General features: G+C 40.8%; 1 pseudogene; it reads left to right on the top strand.

Annotated features, from left to right (window-relative positions):
• Positions 1 to 9,175: 9,175 nt before the first annotated feature.
• Positions 9,176 to 15,525, top strand: part of LOC141126546 (cyclin-dependent kinase 8-like) — a 29,177-nt pseudogene continuing 22,827 nt past the window's right edge.

Genomic DNA, 15,525 nt, shown 5'->3' with positions numbered 1-15,525 from the left:
CTTGAACACCTTTCTTCAGGGGTTTATACAGAGAAGACTACAATCATATAGTAAATCCATCGGTGTCTTGTGACTTCATACATTTAGGTAAAAGAAAAAGACCCACAGAGAGTCAATGAATACAAAGTGAACCGGACTGACAAGGTCGTTGATGGCTGTGCCCCAGGTATAGGATGATCCCATGGAGATCCACCTAAATAGGGGCCACGGTTGAAAGACACCAAAGGTTGTTTGACCTGAGAAATTGCTGGCATCAATTTAGGCAGGAATATATATAGTGTCACGGTGTAGTGACATGCAGATTCTGACGATTCTCTTCAGTGAGGGGTTTTCCTCTCAATTCCCCCAATTCTCAGTATGTCTGGTGTCTTATCCGTAGCGTCGTCAGTCTCTTTAAGTACCTGTTGTGCTATTTAAATAATACACTTCATAAATACTCTTTTCTTAGCTCTTCAATTTAACATGTGCAATTGAACATATTGTTGCCAGTAGTATGTAGCTTGGCAGAACATTAAGCCTCGGTTCACACTGGGACGACTTGTCAGGCGACCTAGGTTGCCTGACAAGTAGCGTCCCGTTCAGTACAATGGAACCGTTCTAAGGGGAGCGACGCAAGTCGCTCCGACTTAGAAAAAGGTTCCTGTACGACTTCGGGGGCGACTTGCATAGACTTCTATACAGAAGTCATTTTGCAAGTCGCCCGGGCAGTCGAGTGCAGGTCGCCTCGGTGAGGCGACCTGCAAGTCGTGCCGCCTCTGGTGTGAACCGAGGCTTAGCCTTCAAAGATCTGAATTGGAACTCGGTTGACAAAAGTTGTGAGTGTATTCCTCTAAGGCCCGGTTCACACTGATGCGAGTTCATGACGAATGCGATGCGTCAAAAAACACTTTAAATTCGCATGTCATCCCTAAAGTCATTGTTTTCAATGACGGTCGTTCACATACATGCGTTGCGATTCCTCTACGAATGCGATGTGATAAAAAAAAGGGTCTTGTGCGAGTTTACTGCGTTGCGTTCCGAATTTAGTCTTCATAGACATCAATGTAAATCGTTCTTGAATCGCATTGATGGTTCACATATGTGCGAATTCCACCACACTACTCTCCACAAAAACCAGGAAGTACACAGGAAGTTAACACCTTTTTTTTTTTTACATTATGATTCCATTGGCTAGAATATCAATCGCAGCTATGTCCAACTCCTGAAATTCGTGGTAAAATCACGGTAAATTCGCACCTCACAAAGGACAAAAAACGGAACAAAATCACAGCGCATCAGTGTGAACCGGGCCTAAAGATCAGTGGACTGTACCATGACAACTTTCTTACTCCTAGAAGACTGACATTTGCCGCTTTCATTTGGTGCTTGTTGACTTTCTTGTGAAGTGGTTTCTTTGCATTATTCATGCCCAAAACTGTGCATTAGCCTGCAGTGTCCCATTAGACTGGAAGTGTTCCTGTAGAGGAACTTTTTCTCTAGAGATTTGCCACATTTAACATGCCTAGCAGATGTGTGTCCTTTATTGGCTTGTTCAGTTATGTTTAAACTAAAGTGATTGTGAAGTGTTACCATGTTGTCTATTATAAAAACAGATGTGTGCCCATGAATCAAAGTGATAATTTCTAGAGCCCACTCTTCCTATCGTCACCACGGTAACAGCTAGTCATCAGTGCATCTTGTGTGCACCTGTGTGCAATGTTCTGCATCTACAAAGCATTTTATTATAACTCTTCGTCATGTTACTTACAACTATGAGATTTCTTTTAGTGTGCTGATTTAAAAGGGGTTCTGTTTTTACTTATAGCATTATCCAGCCTCCTCGTGACTGGAATAAGTAAGAGGAATATGTCATGACACAAAGCTGTGGTCTCAGAAAGCTCACTTAACGTGAGTCTGATTAGGATTAACTTCACTGCTGCAAATTGAGTGTGTTGCACTTGAGTTGGAAGAATAACTGCATCCATTAAAGCATTCTTAGTGGCTGTTTTGCTTCATGTCAGGTTCCCATTGGAAGAGAATTCATATATGATTTAGTTTTCCTATTTATAAATGCTATTAAATGGAAGCCTCCTTTTCCCAAGCTTGAATCCAGCATGTCTTGGTAAAGAACAGTGACTTATCTCTCCTTGCTTCTTAACTTTTTCAGGTGAGGTGACCTCAAACAGACCAAATAAGTGGCCATTCGGCTGTCCTGGGTAGACTTATAACTTTACAAGACAGGGGGATAGCACTGACCTGGTCAGGTTTGTAGTTCAGACTAAAAAACAAATATGGTACTTAGGCTCGGTTCACACTAGGACGACTTGTCAGGCGACCTAGGTCGCCTGACAAGTAGCGTCCCGTTCAGTACGTCGCTCCGACCTAGAAAAAGGTTCCTGTACGACTTTGGGGGCGACTTGGGGCGACTTGCATAGACTTCTATACAGAAGTCGTTTTGCAAGTCGCCCAGGCAGTCGTGTGCAGGTCGCCTCGGTGGGGCAACCTGCAAGTCGTGCCGCCTCTGGTGTGAACCGAGGCTTACTGTGCAATTATCTTATATGGCGTTACAGCTTTTTGTACTTTAAGGGTCCATTCACACAGGGGCAACACGACTTCCAGCGCGACTTTGGGAGGCAACTTGGACACGACTTGAGTATGAATCACAGCACGACTTGGGGGCGACTTACAAGCAACTTGAAGTTGCCTCCAGGAACGGGGACTTTGCCAGTGGCCAATCACATAATAATCAGCTCTGTGGGAGGGAGGGTTTTTCCTAGAAAACTATTTTTAGTTCCTGGAAAGTTGCTTCAGTTAAGACAGAGGATCCAACTTGGAGGCAACTTTCATTGAAATCAATGGGTACAAGTCGCCTAGAAGTCGGATTGAAGTAGTAGAGGAACCTTTTCTGAAGTCGGAGCGACTGCAGTAGTGTGCATTATGACGGATCCATTCACTTACATTGATTTTTTTCATCTAGCACGACTAGGGGCGACTTGGGGCAACTTGAAGTCGGATCCAAAGTTGCCCCTGTGTGAATGGACCCTAAGGCTAGACATATTTGAGGAGTCAGCTGAAGAATTCACTTAAAACTCTACAGCTGGTAGCTAACTTTTTTGAACTTTTATTGGTGTTGGTGCCATTGGCAGCTAGGTTTCAATGTGCTTACATGTAAATTTTATATAATTTGTCTGCCCCAGATTTACATCATTTGCAGGGTGTAAAGAGTTTTCCTTTGTGGTAGGTTTTGCAGTTTGTATTGTTTGACAGCCACATATTGAAGCTTTGACACCAGATACGACCAGGCAACTAGCAATTTTTAAAATGACCTCAAGGTTAACCATCTTATTTCTCTTATGACCAGTTTTCTTTAAAATAAATTCTTCTTCTTTTTATACTTTTTTATTTTATTTTATTGATATGGGGTTGATTTACTAAAACCACACTGTGCACTTTGCAAGAGCAGTTGCTCCAGAGCTTAGTAAATGAAGGTAAGCTCTGCTGACTTCCACCATCCAATCATGTGCAAGGAAAAATACTGTTTTTTTTTTTTTTATTTTCCTTGCACACAATTGGGTATTTTTTGCAAAGTGAAGCTTTACTTCATTTACTAAGCTCTGAAGCAACTGCACTTTGCAAAGTGCACAGTCTTTTTGCCTTTAGTAAATCAACCCCACTGAGCCAGGGCAGCAAAAAAATAAACTTTGTAAGTAACATTCATTTGAACATTCCATAATGAACAGTTGACCGTGGGCCTAGTTTGAATGTTCATAACTGGGCAAAGTAGAAACTACAATATAGACAAACAATATAGATAATTAAATATTATGTATATAGCTGCATTTTTTTATATAATTGCTCGGATTATCAGGCCCAGTTCACACTCATGCGGTGCAGGAACCGCAGCGTTTCCTGTGCGGTTCCCGCACCCCATCAGAATCACAGACAGTTCACACTGTGCTCTGCGAACCGCTGCAGGTGTCAATATAAAGTTAATGACATCCCCAAATCGGTTCACAGAACGCAGTGTGAACTGTGGAATTGGATCACATAGGTCTGAACACCCATGCGATCCGATTCCAATGCGGACAAAAAAAAGGGTCCTGCATGTTTTTGGAGCAGATCCAGAACAGGTCACTAGAACTAGTGACCCCATTGGAACATTTTTGGCAACACAAAATTGTTTTGATTTGTGATTCTTTTTTTTTTTTTTTACTCTCAGGCTCAGTTCACACTGCTACGACTTGGGATCCGACTTGTCAGACCTCAAGTCGCCCCAAGTCGCTTGACATAGAAATTCCATTGTAGTTAATGAGAGCCATCTTAATGTACGCTACTGAAGTCGCTCCGACTTCAGAAAAGGTTCCTGTACTACTTCAAGTCGACTTCTAGGCGACTTGTACCCATAGATTTCAATGGAAGTCACCTCCAAGTCTGATCTCCCATCTATATTCAAGCAACTTTACAGGAAAAGAAAATAGTTTACCCAGACAAACCTCTCCCTCCCAGAGAGCTGATTATTCTGTGATTGGCCACAGCCAAAGTCGCCTGTCCTGGAGGCAACTTTAACCACTTGCCTATCAGGCCAATTCTGACATTTCTCTCCGACATGTAAAAATCATATTTTTTTTGGTAGAAAATTACATAGAACCCCCAAACATTATATATGTTTTTTTAGCAGAGACCCAAGAGAATACAATGGCGGTCATTGCAACTTTTTATCTAGCATAGTATTTGGAAAAAAAAACAGTTTTGGGTTTTAAAAAAACAAAACAAGAAAGTTAGCCCAATGTTTTTGCATAATGTGAAGTATGAAGTAATGCAGAGTAATAGATACCCAACATGTCACGCTTCAAAATTGCACACACTCGTGGAATGGCACCAAACTTCGCTATTTAAAAATCCCCTTAGGCGACGCTTTAAACATTTTTACTGGTTACATGTTTTGAGTTACAGAGGAGGTCTAGGGCCAAAATTATTGCTCTCGCTCTAATGTTCGCGGCGACACCTCACATGTGTGGTTTGAACACCGTTTTCATATGTGGGCGGGACTTATGTATGCATTCGCTTCTGCGTGCGAGCTCACGGGGACTGGGGCACTTTAAAAAAAAAATTTTTTTTCTATTGTTAATTTTACTTTTTTTATTTTAGCTTGACACTTTTTTTCCATAAAAATTTTTTTGATCACTTTTGTTTCTATTACAAGGAATGTAAGCATCCCTAATAGGAATAAGCATGACAGGTGCTCTTTACAGTGAGATGTGGGGTCAATAAGACCCCACATCTCACCTCTAGGCTTAGAAGCCTGAAATAAAAAAAAAAGATCACCGCTTCCCAGACGGTTTTTTGACTACAGAGGCCGGGCGTGACGTCATAACATCGCGCCCGGCCTCCGAACGATCCTAGAGACTCCGGCGATCATCTAGTCCGTCGGAAATCTCTATGCTAAACATCCGGGGCTGGCGGATCCTGTGACTGACTCACCGATCGTAGTGGTGAGTCTGTACAAGCACCGGAGGGCGGCGGGAGGGGGGAACTCTCGCCTCCCGTAAGAACGATCAAGTGGCGGAACAGCCGCTATGATCGTTCTTATGCTGCGCAGATTCGCTGGCTCTAAAAAACTATATCTGGATGATGTCTGTAGCTACAGACATCACTCAGATATCCCCGCTCAAAACCGAGGAAGTCATTTGGCGTACGGCGGGCGGGAAGTGGTTAAGTTGCATTGTAAGTTGCTCAAAGTTAAAGGTAAACAGGACAATTCTATATCAAAGAAACAGAAATAAAAACCCAGGTGTTCTAATCCTTCTCTACACTATCCTAAATAAAAAATAGTTATATTTTACACTAAATAAAAAATAGTTATATTTTAGGTATTGAAGCTTGAAAGATTACAGTCTGGGAATTTCTGCTTCTTCAAATTCAAAATGTATTTTGTAAATCAGTTACCTTCAATATGGGAGAGGGACAATATTGGGTTCGGGTAGAGGATGGGAGGACGGGGGGGGGCTTTTGGGGTCGAGGGGGGGAGGAGAGATACAGTAGGGGGAGGAAATCTATTTTTGTTGTTGTTGGGTTTTGCCCCCTTTTTTTTTTTTTTTTTAGTTTTTGTTTTGTGCAGGTTTTTTTTGTTTTTTTTTTGGGGGGGGGGGGGGCGGATGAATGTTAGAAGCAAGATTATGTATCTGGAATAAAATGTATGGAGAAATGTATAACTTGTACTGCTATGAAAAGAATAAAAAAAGTACTGAATCGAAAAAAAAAAGAATAAATAAAAATATTCTTGGGCAAGTTAAAGAAGAACTCTTGTGTGGCTCAGTCCCCCTATTCGGTGCAACCGTGTTTATTAAGATGGCATGTACACTGGTGTGCCGAAGGCTTCTGCCTGGCCTTCAAGTCATATGCCCCGTACACACGATCGGACTTTCTGCAAATAAAACCGTGGATTTTTGTTCGAAGGTTGTTGGCTTAAAATTGTCTTGCATACACACGGTCACACAAATGTTGGCCAACAATTACGAATGTGGGAACGTGGTGATGTACAAGACGTATGATGAGCCGAGAAAAAGGAAGTTCAATAGCCAGTGCGGCTCCTTCTGCTTGATTCCGAGCATGCGTGAACTTTTGTGTGACGGACTTGTGTACACACGATCGTTTTGTTGGCGGAAAATTTGAGAACCTGCTAGCCAACATTTGTTGGAGGAAAGTCCAACAACAAATGTTCGATGGAGCATACACACGGTCGGACTTTCCACCAACAAGCTTACATCCAACATTTGTTGTCGGAAAATCCGATGGTGTGTACACGGCATTAGAAGGGCACATCTGCGCAGGAGATTTTCTGCACATGTGCAAACACTGCTGTCTTGTGCAGATGTGTGGGAAAGCCATACCTGTGCAGATGTGCCACAGGGCTCAGTCAAGACTTGAAGCCCTGCAACACATGAGCACACATGCAGAATCCAAGAGGGAGGGGAAACAGGGGAACAGAAATGCCATTCTTACCTAGGCACAAAATGCCCATGTGCTTCTTTTTTGTGAATTATCTAATACATTTTTTTTTCTCCTCTCTTTTAGAATTTGCGCTCCACTTGAAACTGGCTGATCAGTAACAAGCACAAGAACCAATGTTTGGCTTCCTCTGAAGGATTTTGAAGAAAAACTTGTAAGTAGAAATACAGAGACTTTTTTAGAACCTGTGAGCTTGGTTCAGGAATGCTACCAAGTAAAATTGTCATATTAATACATCCACAGGAGCTGCTAAAACTGAACCCCTACTCCATACCCCATTATTTGTTTTTGTCATTCTATAGTGATTTTTTTTTTGGGGGGGGGGGAAGTAATTCAAGCGTGCGCTTGCAGCATTTTAATGCCATCTAGTTTATCCGAAGATTGTATGGTGAATCTATTTCTTGAAAATTGCCGGACTGCGGCTGGCTGTTGTGCTACCTACTTTTTGCTCTAAACTTTATACAAATTTCAAAATAAAAAGATTTATAGAGAAAAAAATTGCCAGACTGTGTGTGGGAGAGTTAATGAGGTTAAAGCAGTAGTAAACGGCCCCAAAAAATTGGGTTCCCTGCAGGTCTAAGCCATAGTATGTTCCGCATACTAGCACATTATTACACACTTACCTGCACACAGAGCCCTCCAGCTCACCACTGTCACAGATCCCCCCCCATGCTTTAATGTTTACCCTGTCTTCCTTCTGGGTTCACAGGCTCCGGCCGTTTGAATGGACAGAGCCGCAATGGCGTCACTCCTGCACACAGCGCTCTGCATTCAACTGCATACTGTGTGCCCTGAATGCAGAGCATCACTGTGCATGTGCAGGTGACATAATCGGTTATTGTTGATGTGAATATCTATTCATTATACTTACACGTAGAGCTGCACAATTAATCGTTAAAAAATCGTGATCTCGATTCAACCCCTCTGATGATCTCTATTGCAGAGTTTGCTGATTCTTTCATATAACAAGTGGAGAGACTTATCTGCTCACTCAGCTGTCATAGGAAAACATTGGGCAGTCTGCCAAGTTTAAAACATGAAACATTGTAACTAACTTCCTTCTTAGATCAAAGGGAAACTTCTGTGTGTAAAGGAAAATATCCAGGCAGTCTGCCAAGTTTTTAAACAACTGTAAATGCAGGAAATGTAACCACTTAAAGTCTAAATCTTTTTCTGACACTTGTTTCTTAAGGTAAAATCAATATTTTTTGCTAGAAAATTACTTGGAACCCCCAAATATTATATATATTTTAGCAGAGACCCTAGGGAATAAAATGTCAATTGCTGCAATATTTTATGTCACACTGTATTTGCCCAGCGGTCTTTCAAACGCAATTTTTTGGGAAAAAATACACTTGAATGAAACAAAAAAAGAAACAGTAAAGTTAGCCCTTTTTTTTTTTTTTTAATGTGAAAGATGGTGTTACACTGCGAGAATCTTGAGAGAATCGTGATCTATCTTCTAAGCAAAAAGTATCGTGATTCTCATTTTAGCCAGAATCGTGCAGCTCTACTTACAGGTAAAAAAGTGAAACAACCTTGTGCTACAGTATGCAAAATAATGAATTAAGTTGCTCCCCTCAAAGTGCAAAGTGCTGACTTTAAGTAATTGGGGTAATGTGTGATAGGGGGCGCTATTATAAGGTGCTAAACAATGTTTTTACCATTTGTAGAAATATTAATTAATAATAAACATTTGTGATTGAGCAAACATAATAAAGTGCATAGTGCTTAGTGATGATACAAAAAATACAATTCATCAAAAATAATCATAATAGTCCTCCAATAGTGATGATAGTGATGCTATCAGTGAAAGGGATATTCCATCAATTCAAAGTCCATATGTCTTTTAATGATGTGACTCTAATCCATGCACCGTCACCAATGGCGAATCTTTATAAATAACACCCGATGAGTGTGAGTAAAATGTTTACACACCAGACAGACATGACCTCTTTAACTAAAAAGAAGGTCAAAACAGGCTGTTTATGTAGATCAATGAGCTTGCTGGTAAACCAATGGAGATGTATCTGGAAACCTTTTTATTTGTATCCTCCTCTCCACCACGATAACCCATTAGGAAATAAATATGAACGGGACCATTGCGTACTAAAGTTTATTTAAAAAAAAATTCCAAAGTGACTGCTTACATTTGAAGGTGCCTTTTCCCGGCACTGGGGATATCAGCATGAATTACCAGACAGAAGATCTGCAGATGCCCGGCCTCCGCTCGGTAGTCGGCGTGCGTTCCACCGTCATGGTGATGAGAAACCGGAGGTAAGATAAACAGAAGTGACATGACTGGGATACGCCTCAACGTACATTTAGTTTTATAAAGTCATCAGGAAGCCCTTCTGTCTGTCTGGTGTGTAGGCATTTTACTCACATTCATCGGGTGTTATTTATAAAGATTTGCCATTGGTGACAAGAGTCACATGACTAAAAGACATAGGGGTTGATTTACTAAAGGCAAATCCACTTTGCACTACAAGTGCGCTTGAAAGTGCAGTCGCTGTAGATTTGAGCGGAAGATCTGAAATGAGAGGAAGCTCTGCTGATTTTATCATCCAATCTTGTGCAAGCTAAAATCTACAGCGACTGCACTTCCAAGTGCACTTGTAGTGCAAAGTGGATTTGCCTTTAGTAAATGACCCCCAAATGGACTTTGAATTGATGGAATATCCGTTTCACTGATAGCATTACGATCATCACTATTGGAGGACTGTTATTATTATTTTTGATGAATTGTATTTTTTGTATCATCACTATGTACTTTATTATGTTTGCTCAATCACGAATGTCTATTATTTATTAATATTTATACAAACGTTAAAAACATTGTTTATCACCTTATAATAGCGCCCCCTATCACATATTACCCTAAATACCTACAGATAAGCCTGATTGTAAGTTTACCTGTAGGTACAAGTGAAGAAAAGGGACTTTACTACATCTTTAAGGAGTGCTCCATCCCAAAACCTAAATGAAATCTGTAGGGTGTAAATAGAGCATATAGGATCCTTTCACACAGATATCATCAGTCCAGTCACCTTTTTTTGCTGGGAAAAAAATGATGAATACATATTCTTGTTACATCAATCTTCATCAGTTTGTATGTCCATCTTCAGTTCATTTCAGTTTACTTCCATTACATCTGTCTTCAGTTCAGTTTACATCAATTTACATCTGTTTTCTGCAGACATAAAATGACTCAGATGTAAATTTGTTTATATCCACCCATCCATAGACATACTCTGTGGTTCGGTATAGATCCATCTGAAAAACTGACAGATCCAAACTGAACGCTTATGTTATGAATTTAAATAGAGAATATCATTTAGTTTGGGTTTTCATATTTACCCAAAATGGTTAACCATGATGCTATATCTATTTGTTGTTTGCAACTAATATGTAACAACTGTTTGGAATATGGTTATATTCAGCTATAGTGACTTTTACATTTTATGTTTAGTTGAATTTTTGTTAAGTACAGTATAAACTTGGTGTTAAAGTGTTACTAAACCCATAACAGTAAGGGTCCTTTCACACTGGGGCGGTTTGCAGGCGCTATTGCGCTAATAATAGCGCCTGCAAACCGACCCGAAAGTGCCGCTGCCTTAATTCCAGTGTAAAAGCCCCGAGGTCTTTCACACTAGAGCGGTGCGCTAGCAGGACGGTAAAAAAAGTCCTTCTAGCAGCATCTTCGGAGCGGTGAAGGAGCAGAGTGTATACCGCTCCTGCATATTGAAATCAATGGGACGGCGTGGCTATACCGCCGGTAAAGCGCCTCTGCAGAGGCGCTTTACGGTGGTTTTTAACCCTTTCCCTGCCGCTAGCGGGGGGTAAAACCGCCCCCGCTAGCGGCCGAATACCGTCGGGAAAGCGCCACTTTACCGCCGACGCCGCCCCAGTGTGAAAGGGCCCTAAAATTAGTCTGTATATGCAGTAAAGCATGCTTGTTATACTCACTGTGAAACCTAAGGGGTTAATCCTCTGCATTGTGTAAAAAAGACTGTTTGATCCTGTATGCACAGAACCTCCCCTTCTTCCACTGACTCCAAAACAGGTGCGAATAAGACAAAGGCGGTTATTTACGAAAGGTTAATCCACTTTGCACTGCAAGTGCACTTGGAAGTGCAGTTGCTCTAAATCTAAGGGGTAGATTTGAAATGAGTGGAAGCTCTGCTGATTTTATCATCCAATCATGTGCAAGCTAAAATTATGTTTTTTTATTTTCCTTGCATATCCTCCTCGGATCTACAGCGACTTTACTTCCAAGTGCACTTGTAGTGCAAAGTGGATTTGCCTTTAGTAAATAAACCCCAAAGTCTATAGAGTCAGGCTGCACATGCTCAGTTTGTTGTGTATTGCTAGAGAGTTATTTTTTTCTTAGAAGAGTGCATGTGATCAACAAAGGGCCAATCAGCACTGTCCAGACAGAGGGTCAGGGGTTCTGGATCCTGATAGGACAGCTCATTGCAGAACAAAAACTCCTCCTACAAGCTTTAACCAGGAACTGATTGAAGTCACAAGACTGCTATTTATTGCTGATGAGAAAAAGTATTTAGCAGTTTAAATTTACCAAATTGATTGCATCTCCATGTTCTAAGTATTGCGGGAGACCACATATAGTGAATGTAGGGTCCTGCGTTTAGTAACACTTTACCTTTACCAGTTTTCTTAAATCTGGGTTCTAGGACTCTGTTAACATCTAGAAATCCACCTCTATTTGATTATGGCATGATGATTGTCATGAATGCCACACAATGTGGTTTTCATTCATGTCTGTTGCAGGGATGTGGCTACATATTCAATTGCATTTTTCATCACCTATGTAGCGATTACTTGTGAATATCTGTTTGTGTCTGTCATTTGCAGGCACAAATAGATGTGAGAGCAGTCAGCCTCTCATTGTTTTCTATGGGGTCTCCACCCACAGCTTATCGCAGAGAACCCTGTCTGGGTCTCTCACATCAAATCGCAAATGACCCCATTTACAAGTGTGAATGGGGCCTTACTCTTGCACCAGGTCCAGGCCATCCCTGAAATGAAACTCCTATGGGAAGTTATCATTCAAGGAGCAATACAACCTTTATACCATTTAAGACATTTTAGGCTAAACCACTTTATCAATTCGTTCCCCAAACGACATGTTTTATAATGGACCTAACTACAGGGGGAATTGGTTTTTAACTGTGACCCACCTTCACACTCAATTTTCTGATTGTATTCCAAATGGATATGCCTTTCTACCCGCCTTATATACGGCAATCGGAACTAGACCTGTCTCATCCTCTTTCAGAGAAACAAATATTCAAGGTCCTACAACTTTCTATCTGTCAATGAATAATATATATATTTTTATAAAAATAATAAATGAGAAGAAAAGGTTGGGCACACTCTATGGACTACTTGGTCTTTTTTCTGCCATCACTTTTCTGTTTCTTTTGCCCTTTTCCTAAACATCCTCAGGAAATCTCGCTACATTGCCTGAGCCATTAAAGTATACCTTAAACCCCCTAGCGGTATTCCCGAGTCTGCCTCGGGGTGGATTTTCAATACCAAAAGCGGTAACCCCGAGCCAGACTCGGGATCGCATCGCAGGATCCTTGTAGAGGTTACTTACCTTGTCCCCTGGATCCTGCGATGTCTCCCCGCTGTGACCTGCGAGCCGCCGTTTCTCACTCGATTCACAGTGCCGAGCTCCATTCCCTGCGAGCGTTGCGACGCACGGGGACTGAGTTTGGCGCCAAATTCAAAAAGTTAAAAACACACAGTACAGATACAGTAATCTTACAGATTACAGTACTGTATCAAATAATTACACATCCCCTTTGTCCCTAGTGGTCTGTCCAGTGTCCTGCATGCAGTTTTATATTATAAAAACTGTTCTTTCTGTCTGGAAACTGGAGATTGTCCATAGCAACCAAAACTGTCCCTTTACATCAAAAGTGGCTTTAGACCAGCTAGAAAACAGCGATAATAAATTAGAATCACTTGCAGAATTGAGTGATAGTGATTTGTGGGGAAATCCGTCACCAAACACTAAAAGTAACGAAAGTGACAATTCTGCAACTGAGCAAATTTCAGTGTTTTTGATTTGATTACATTATTGAATAATTTTTATTATTATTATATTATTATTTGTTATAATTATTTATAGTTATTTATTATATTATAATTTTTTATTTCGTTTTTCAAACTTTATCATACCCGGGATGTCTACTAGACTCTGGTTTGGACAGATTTAAGTGAATTATTCCTAAGAATTACAGGCCTATAATATAAAACGCCAAATTTCTGTGCAAAATAATTGTACCGCTTTCAGCACCTAAAATCTGAAATAATCATACCGCCAGGGAGGTTAAGGCTACTGCTCCAATCAGACAAATAGATTCCCTGTTTGCCCTGTTCCCTGGACCTTGCAGGGGTCACCCTGCTTCAAAGTAAAAAATTGCACAATGGATACGGAATCTGATTGCAGGAGCTTACGTTCTCAAAAAGAGATCTTCTGCACTTTTATGCACACATTTCACCAGATTGGTGGGTGTTTCATGGGCATTTTGGCACCAAGCCTTGGTAGCCCAGTTATGAGAGGCCACAACCTGGTCTTTTGTTCATGCTTTTTCAACATTTTCCAGGTGGACATTCAATCTCCTGCTGATGTAGCTTTTGCATGGAAAAGAAGAAAGGTAACAGCGCTCTCTGCAGGGACAACTTAATCCATACACCAGGCCCACTCACAGGTGCCGAGGCTCGATGTGTCCCAACACAGTCCAATGCAACAGTAATAAGGAGAGCCGACAAAACTGTAATCCTTGAAGTGACGTTTATTGGTACATCAGAGTGACAATAAAACAATAAAGCTGACGCGTTTCAGCAATAGCCTTAGTCGTAGCTATTTTAAAACAGATATGGCAAAATATATATATACTCACATACACACATGCAAACTCCCATCTCTACAAAATTGGCCTATCAAGTTGGTGTCACAGAAAATTAACATATTTAATTGATACCACCAATTATTCAAGTGGTTAGTGACTACACCTGTTTTTAGCCAGCATGAGAAGAGTGAGAGGGAAGAAAGGCAATATAAAAAGTTATTTTGTTGAGCCAAAAAGTAATGTGTAGAAAAAATGCTACATTGGATATTGAGACCTTATTACTCCAAGGGAGAAATATATTCCTTAAAGGAAAGGAATTTAAATTCAGCTAAAAATTGCTGTTTGCCGCCATTACTAGTAAAACATATAAATGAAAAAAAATAAACCTATCCCAAAGTTAGTATACTAGATAACTTTTGCGCTAACCAATCAATATTCGCTTATTGGGAATTTTTTTTTTACCAAAAACATGTAGCAGAATACATATTGGCTGAAATTTTGATTTTTTTTTTTTTAATTTTATTATTATTGGATATGTTTTATAGCAGTAAAAAGTATTTTCAAAATTGTCGCTTTTTTGTTTATAGCTCAAAAAATAAAAACCAGAGGTGATCAAATACCACCAAAAGAAATGTTTGGGTACAGTGTCGCACGACTGCGCAATTGTCAGTTAAAGTAAGGCAGTGCCGTATCGCAAAAAATGACCTGGTTAGGAAGGGGGTAAATCCTTCCGGGGCTGAAGTGGTTAATGATTACATGTTCAGCGTCCAGAAAAAAACAAAACATAGAAAATCCTCAGAATGTGAAAATGAAATGTTTTGAAACTGATTACAGCAAACATACATTTTATTGGCCAACCAATGGTTTTGTCATGAATTTCATGTCATGGAGACCCCTGACAAAGCATACAGTTGGAAGGTTTCTACCGCTCTGAATAATGAAAGCCACAATGAGAGCATGTAAGGACCACAGATCCCTTTCTTTTTCAGTTGTCAGTTATAGCATCGAAGTGCCGTATCGGCAAAAATTCTCTGGTCAGGAGGGGGTGAAACCTTTTAGGGCTGAAATGGTTAATAGTCCTAAAAGACTGTTTTGCACTGCCATGCATTTTTACGATTTTTGAACATTGTCACTTTTGTGCCTTAAAGTGATACTAAAGTCAGTTTTTTCATGTAAATAACAAACATGTCATACTTACCTGCTCTGTGCAGTGGTTTTGCATAGAGCAGCCCAGATCTTCCTCTTCTCTGGTCTCTCGCCGGCGCTCCTGGCCCCTCCCTCCTGCCAAGTGCCCCCACAGTAAGCAGCTTGCTATGGGGGCAGCTGAGCCGTGGCTCTGGGTGTCCATTTAGACACTGAGCCGCGGTTCTGCCCCACCCTCTCCCTCTCCTCATTGACTCACTGACTTTGACAACAGCGGGAGCCAATGACACTGTTCTGCTGTCTTAGCCAATGAGGAGGGGGAAACCCGGGCAGCCAAAACTCTCCTGTAACATCTCTGGATCGAGATTGGCTCAGGTAAGTATTAGGGGGGGCTGAGGGGAGCTGCTGCACACAGAAGATTTTAGATCTTAATGCATTAAGATCAAAAAGCTTCTGACTTTACAACCACTTTAATTTGCATTTTCTCATATAGTGCTCTAGTGGTTTC

This window comes from Aquarana catesbeiana, linkage group LG02 (assembly GCF_042186555.1).
Source record: "Aquarana catesbeiana isolate 2022-GZ linkage group LG02, ASM4218655v1, whole genome shotgun sequence".
In the NCBI taxonomy this organism is placed as follows: Eukaryota; Metazoa; Chordata; class Amphibia; order Anura; family Ranidae; genus Aquarana; species Aquarana catesbeiana.
This window is presented reverse-complemented; position numbering and strand designations above follow the sequence as displayed.